This window comes from Prunus mume, mitochondrion (genome assembly GCF_029339155.1).
Source record: "Prunus mume mitochondrion, complete genome".
NCBI classification, from domain to species: domain Eukaryota; kingdom Viridiplantae; phylum Streptophyta; class Magnoliopsida; order Rosales; family Rosaceae; genus Prunus; species Prunus mume.
In genome coordinates this window covers 377,501-385,000 of record NC_065232.1, presented here as the reverse complement: position 1 = coordinate 385,000, position 7,500 = coordinate 377,501, and positions in this window count along the sequence as shown.

Below are 7,500 nucleotides of genomic sequence, written 5' to 3'. Positions count from 1 at the left end.
TCTGGAATTAGGCTTTAATGGACCCATCAATCCCGAGCAGAGAATCTCAAATGATATGGGGAACCGTTCCTCTCTCGGAGTTCGCGTTACTCCGTTCCTATTTCACCTGACCTTTGGTGATCGTTAAGCTCAAGTAGAACCCGTAGATCCGCATAAAAAAAAATGAGTTAAAAGGAATTATATTCGTGGCAAACAAGCGAGCTGGACCTCTCCCAGTAGTATCCGGTAGAAAGACTTGTCGAAGCTGCGTGTCTCAATCCATACATCCTCCACAGGAACTAAAAACCCGAGATGGCTCCCTTAGCATCTTGTTTTGCTCTGTATGATTTTAAGCAATAAGGGATTGTTAAGCTCACATTGAGCCATAATGCACCGGAACCAGTAGATTCTAGCCTAACAACAACAACAACTTCGGTACCTCTGGATCTTCACGTTTGATCTTTCATAGGCAAATGGGTCTGGATTAGGCATCCTAATTTTCCTTTTTTTGGATTGATCGTAACGGCTATTGGAAGCCATTCTTCTTCCTCTATGGGTTTTGTTGTTAAGTTGACCCATGTAATCGTAAACTAGCGTGAGGAATTTAGGGACAGATCCTATCCGGTCAATCACGAGCAGCGAACTCCCTAAACCGCAGAATCTCATGAATGTAGCGGAACGAGGTCGGCCTTATCCCCACACTTTCTCTAATGCTTGGACTGGGAAGATATCGGCTCAAGGCAGCAACCGCCAGGCTTGCCGAAGGGTCCCCTTCATCAACGGCCGAGAAGGAAACATTAACTTACGACTCCGAAATCGATCTACGAGGCGGACTGCCCTTCTTACTTGGTTTGAGTTGTATTATGGCCCGATACTCAGGCAGAAGGAAAAAGAAAGGGGTTTACAGTCGGAACCACATAAAACAAAGCTTAACCTTAGGGGCCCTATGAAACGTACGGGCGAACCGAAGCTCAAGCCCGCACTACACCAGTCCCATTCAGCTACGCAACAAGCCAAAGCACGCCTAGCGCGCTCTGCAACCTCACACGCAGGACCTCAGAGAAGCGCCACGAGCGGAAGGGGGAGGTTACTAACCAACTGGAGCAACTAGTCTTGTCCGAAAGCCTCAGGCGAAAGGGCAGCTCACTTATAGCTTCAAAGCGGGATTCTCTGGCCTATCTCTTTCCTGCCGTACTTTGCTTGCTTCTTGCTTGTTGGTTAATGCAAACTTGGGATTCTTGCCTATGTATGCTCTTTCCTGCCCACATTGCTTGCCCTACTGTTCTGGTTGAACTACGGCTTTGGCTGAACTACCACCTGACACCAGTATTCTTAGCTTACTGTCTGCTTCCTGCCTGATCGGTGCTGACTGCCTGTTCTTGCTTGTCTTGGGCCTGCACTTCTGGCTTACCGGCTTGCTTGTTTGCCCGACTACCTGACTATCTGACTACTACGACTATTCCGCTTGGCTATCGGACTACTTAACATCGGGATTCTTGTCTGTGCTGCTTACTCCCCTTCTTCTTACCTGAAAACTGGATAGCTCTCTCATTCGGCTTACAGCCTACCACTTGCTGCTCTGATAGCTCGGCCTAAACCTACAGCTTCAATCAAGGTTGCTGAAATAAAGCAAAGAGCTACCTTTGCCATATAATTGACTGCAGAATTGGGGTCTTCCCCTTTCCCTTTGGGAAATACATATGGTGAAGGCCTTAACTAACCTTCATACTCCGAAAACCTTACTTAACTAACCACTTTATCCTCCGTTTATTCATGTCTTTCTCCTTATCCATCTATTTATGCCGGAAGGAGCGCCTTTACTTAAAACCGGAAGGGCGAGCCAGAAAGTAGGTAGAGTATGCCGCTTCGCTTGCCCTTTCTCCTTCCTCTGCAATAGGAAGTGAAAGAACTGCCTGCCATTTCTTAGGTTAGGCTGCTGTGTGATGCTTACTCCATCTCAACGGATAAGCTCAGCTGGCTTACTAATAGAAAGATGAACCCCTTGTGAGGCTATTATAGCACGCCACCCGTGCATTAAGATGATTTCACGTGGCTGCGGCAAGACCATTCCCACCCTTTCTGCTGGAAGAACAGCAGGAAGAAGTGGGCCTCCCCCCTCTCTCGTTCTCCGGGTGGGTGAAATAGACTATATAGGTAGGGGCTTAGCTGCTCCTAGTCAGATAAAAGTTCTATACTGGGCGCAACCCTGAACTACTAAAAACCTGGCCCTTTGATGTGGTTGCCCCGCCGATTAGAATGATGTTTCGGAACCCACCCTGCAATAACGTGAAGTTTTTAATTAATAGTATATAATATATTTCTCCTGAATAGATCCCTTCCCTTTAGATTGAATTCCGTTCCGTCACCATCCATCCTTACAAAAGAAAGAGGAGAAGACCTATTGCTTGATTTAAGCTTAAAAGCTTTCAATGGATGGGAGTATTAAGCTTTTGGATGGAAAAAAGGGCTATTAACAACTGAAATAGCGCTTTAGAAACTTTTTCTTTCAAAATGAAACGTCGATAAAGGTAGTTTACTTGCTTAGTGTGAAACGCTAAGGGCCAATAGCCTTTTTTATACGGAAAGCCCAGCCTTTATTTTAATAAATTTTAATAAGTCCTTTAAATAGTTAATCCGCGCCTTCTATTTAGTTTACTGCCGAAATCAGAATAGGAGGAAATATGAGTCAAACAAAGGTTTAAATGAAAGGATCGAACGGAAAGAAAGGACTGTGGAAAGGGGAACGACATGTGAAAACTTGCTCTAAGGGGAGGCTTCCTATACCCATAAAAGGAGTGGCCAAAGAAGACCTGAATAATCCTGATCTTTGATCAAATTCTCACGTGTTATTACGTTACGTATATAAGCAATAACACCGGGGGAATAATTGAATACTGCTTTTTTTATTGGGGCCAGCTGCGCTTACCTTGCTTAGCCAGTGAAGAATAGACTAGTGTATAAGATAAGGGCTAGTGCTAGAGGCGAGCCTTCTTTTTCATACGGGCGATTCGCTGAGCCTTAACCCGATTGATTGGCCCGGGCTTTCATCACACCCCTGCCCACCAATGGTTCAACCTGTCACCCATATTTGATTCACCCGTAGTACCAATCAATCTCTTTCAACTACGCCGTCCTAGCTCGGGTTACTAGCTCAACATACGCAACGGGGACGAATGCTAGGTTAGAATCCGGTACTAAACTCTTAAAGGAGATCATGGTGGCATACGAATCACCTTATCTTGATACCATTGCAAGTGTAAAGACCAATCCGCATGATAGGTCCATAAACTAGAGACGATTAGATAGCACCATCAGACTTCCTTAGCGAATACTAGCGCCATCCTCAGACACTGAAGTCAGTCGGAGATATAGATTCGATACAAGCCCCATAGGGATCATAATCTGGATATCCTCCGTCCAGCCCCGACCCGGGCCACTCCAATCCCGGGAACCTTACCGGAGCTACTAAAATCTTGGAAATCTACTAGCCTTACTTGTTTCATTGATGGGTCTCCATCCCTCTAGCTTTCCGGTATGGTAAGGACAACCTTGAATCGGAGTTTTCATGCTCATACCAACCAAAATTCACTACGGGTAGGGTGAGAATAAGAAGGGTGGATAGCCCCTAAGATAAAGCAGTCAACATTCACCTTCTTCCGAGTGGGATAAAAGAGAAGTTTGCCATCAACCCATTGACAAGATCAAACATCGGATCACTACTCATGAGCGGCGGCCCATCTAGCTAGTTGAGCCTTCCTTGCCCACCTTTTCATTTCTTTATTGGCCCAGCCTTCAACCATTAACCTCTCCTCTGTGCACCCTCTCTGGTGTCGGATGGATCTTTCCTTTCATTGAGTGATCTTCCTTTCCTCTTTAAGAAATGTGCATCATGGGAACAGTCATTGCCCGGGGTGGATGGAAGACTAGAATCTAATAAGGTTCCAGGGGCCCGCGCGTGTGGGCCTCGGGAGGGATGGGATGCTGAGGCGAGAGGTCTCGGGGGCCAGTAACGGATTCCGGAATGCATCGAGGGGCATTCATGCAACCCTCCTATCCATCTGCCCGTTGGTTAGGTCATTCACTCAAGGGTACCGAGGATGTTGACTCAACGGAATCAGCCTTCGGGTAGAACCGGATAAAGCTTCGAATCCTTGAATAGCCGTCCCTCCACCGAAGCCAAAAGTGGAAAAGAAAAAGAGGGTAAGACCCTGAAGTCGATCCGCGATATAGGAGTACTCCGCCGGGGAGCTGCACCAAGGGAGTGACCGAGCAAGGGCTATGATCAGAGCCAAGCAACCGCGGGACTTGTTGCATGTACTCCTTTTTCTCTATACCCAAGGTTCTGAAAGAAATATTAAGCTATGATTCATAAGAAACATCCGAACTTCCAATCTCAAGAGAGGGGGCAGCTTCATATCCTCAAACTGAACCCCGTGTGACTCTCCAGCTTGTGTTCGCTAACTGAAATGATCCGTCATCCAAGCTAACTTCACTTCTTTCCTAATAAGATTCTAGGGTGTTAGGATGTCCCCCGTGGGGTCATCTGCCCCATCCCCACTTTCTATCATAGCAGTGCACCATACTCTCTTACCAAACTATGTTCTAAAGAGAGTCTGTTTTCTGGCAACATAGTCCGTTTTGAGCGCCCATAGATGTCGAACCTCTTGAACAACTTCCAATTAATGATTTAGAGGGCACCCGGGCTAGCCCGGATCCGTCTCAGACGCTTACGAAGAAGGCAAAGTCCCCGCTCACTCTGCGGCTAAACCCGAAGCAAGCCTGAAGCAGTGTAGCAAGACCTTCTATCCCTCCATTGAGGTCAAACCTCTCCATTTACCCGTTGTTTGTCGGACCCGATTTCGTAGACAAGTGTCTGTCTGCCATTTCACAAAGGAACTCTGCCCTCTCGTCACGCTTGCCGACAACCCGCTTTCTATCCCCCCAGCACTCAGTGGAAGAAGAGGGATCAAGTCATGCAGTCTCCAATCCAATCCTTGCTCCCGCAGTCAGTCCTTGGTTGATCCCCAGGTTCTGGTTCTGCCTCATCTGATAATAGAAGTACCTCTGCAAGGACTCCATCTCAACATCAATTCGCATTTGATGGCTATTTTACTTTAACATTTTCATTAACGCCTTCCGCTTGTAGACAGACAGAAAGCAGAAAGAGAGCCCGAGGTGCTGACCCGCAGCGGGGCAGGCCCGTCTATCCCGATCGGGATGATAAAGACTTGTCCTTACTTGAATTAACACTTGAATGAAGGAATTATTATCGCTTAGCGCTTGTGCTAAGGAGGGAAATATCAATAAAAAGAGTATCGGTTCACTCTTCTTGCCCGGGCTTGGCTTTCAGACTTGACACCCTTCTTGTCGGAGTGAACGGGGTTGCCTCGTTTCGGGGTTATCTTGTTGAATGTCCGTTGAATCGTATATAACAGATTGTCTAACTAAAGAGGTTGGGAAAGACCTCCATACCTACCGATCTGAGTACAGAAATGCTTGTGTAAGAAAATGGGTCGTTCTTGTATATGTCCACTAATTCATATATCCCCAAGGAACTCTCATTAGAAGGTCATATCCAAGTCCATAACTTATTTTGTAATAGAATAGCCCTTTGACCCCAAAGAAAGAAGTTTCCTCTTCCATTTCTTAGGAGGGCTTTAGCCCACCTATGTTAGCAGGACATTTCGTGCAAGAACTGGGTTTGAGTTAGTGCACTAACTAGGTTGTTTTTTCTCCCCTAATGGCTCTATCTTTGAGGTAACCCGGACTAGTAGCAACCGATCCTAGTAAATAAGATATTATTTCATAGAATTGGTTGTTCTTTCTCTCTCCTTTCTTCTAGAGGAATTGAGTCGTTCATTTCGGTCTAACTTCGTTACTGTACCCCGGTCTCACTCCGACAGCGTACTATCCTAGACCTCTGTCTATCCCGAATTGATATAAATTCATAGTTAGGTTAGCCAGCCCGGTAACCCCGACAAGTGGGAGGGTCTGCACTTTCCCTATCATACGATTCTGCCAGACAATTCTATTTCATTCATTCTCCATTCAAAACCGTCTACTCCGGGAACCCATAATCTGACGATTCTTTCATATGATTTTTTTCGTGGAATTCGACATCAGTGATCTACGACCATCCTTTCTTCTTTCCATTCCAAAAAGGAATGGTTGGTATGCGGTCCGTCCTTAGAAATACCCCGGGAATCCCCCTTTTGTGATTGTTCCAAAGCGTGCTTCCGTTTCTTGTTCTTCGAGCTCAACCGGTCATGCTTCTTTCTCAGTTGCGCGATTCCTAGCTGCGGATGTAGGTGAGTCTGATTGTTCTGACTTCTACTGTTGTAAGTTGCCTTAAGGCGCCTTCCAGTTCCAGCCCAATAGGGGAACTTTCCGGTGAGGAGGATCTCCATTTAGAAGAAGGAAGAAAAACCTACGTATCCTTTCGCCTGGAGCTAGGGTCAAAGATCAGTCCAAGCTAGGATCAGCTCTCGGAAGTCAAACCTCTCCTCTGCAGCTAGGTCAGTTCGGGCTACGACCCTTCGAGCAGGGCAGTTCATGAGCTGCTATCTCCGACCGAGGTTAGGTCTTCTTTTGCTCTGCTGCTGTTATTCTTCCTCCAACCTGTACACAAGCCAAGGCTTCTCGAAGTCAAGTACATCAAAGGTAGGGGAAGAAAGGGTCATCTCAGGATGGACTCAATATCTATTATCTTGCCACTTCCCTTTCTCCAAATCTTTCGTTTCAAGCATCAAACGAAAAAAAAAGTCATAAGAGAGTAGACATATAAACAAGTAAACCCGGCCCAGGAAGAATGTACCGAAACATCATACATATGAGACAGAAAGCTTCGTCTACCCTTGTGAAAAATTCTGTATTGATCGACCTGTGTGACACTAGCCAATCAATTCATTCAATCGACGAACTGGTCGGGATGATAACCAGAGACTTTTCCTGTTCTTGGAGCTCAATCACTAAGGCAGGCTGCTTTCCGAGTCTCCCCATTTCTGTATTTAAAAAAATGGGGATCCCTCCTATCCCCTGCTAGCTGGATAAGGTGGGTTACTTTCTCATAGTCTCCATTTCGAGATGGTGGATCAGGCCAATCAGACTTGAGCTCTCTCGTCTGGAATGGAGGGACGTTTAAGAATTCCTTTGGTAGTAGGTATGGGGCATGCTTCTTTCAGGAGACAAGCTACCCCTGAGGCAAGTAGCTAGTTGACTGTAGGTTTAGAGCACGCTAGGATAGATTCTAACTAATTCTCTCTCTCCGGTCTTGCTCTTCCTCTTGCTAGGCGAATGGGCTTTGGTGGATCCGATCCCCCAAGAAAGGTTTTCATTCCAGCTCTGGGGGTTGTCGTAGATCACTAGGAGAGATAAGAATGTATTAGCTGTTAGCTCTTCTTGCCTAGTAGCAGTAGCGCTAGGCTGTCTTCTCTTTGTAGTTGGGAGAGCTGGATGGCGCAAGGGGCCTTTCTTTAGGAATTCTTAAACCGCGGGCTCCATCTCCATAAGTTCTTGCCGAGG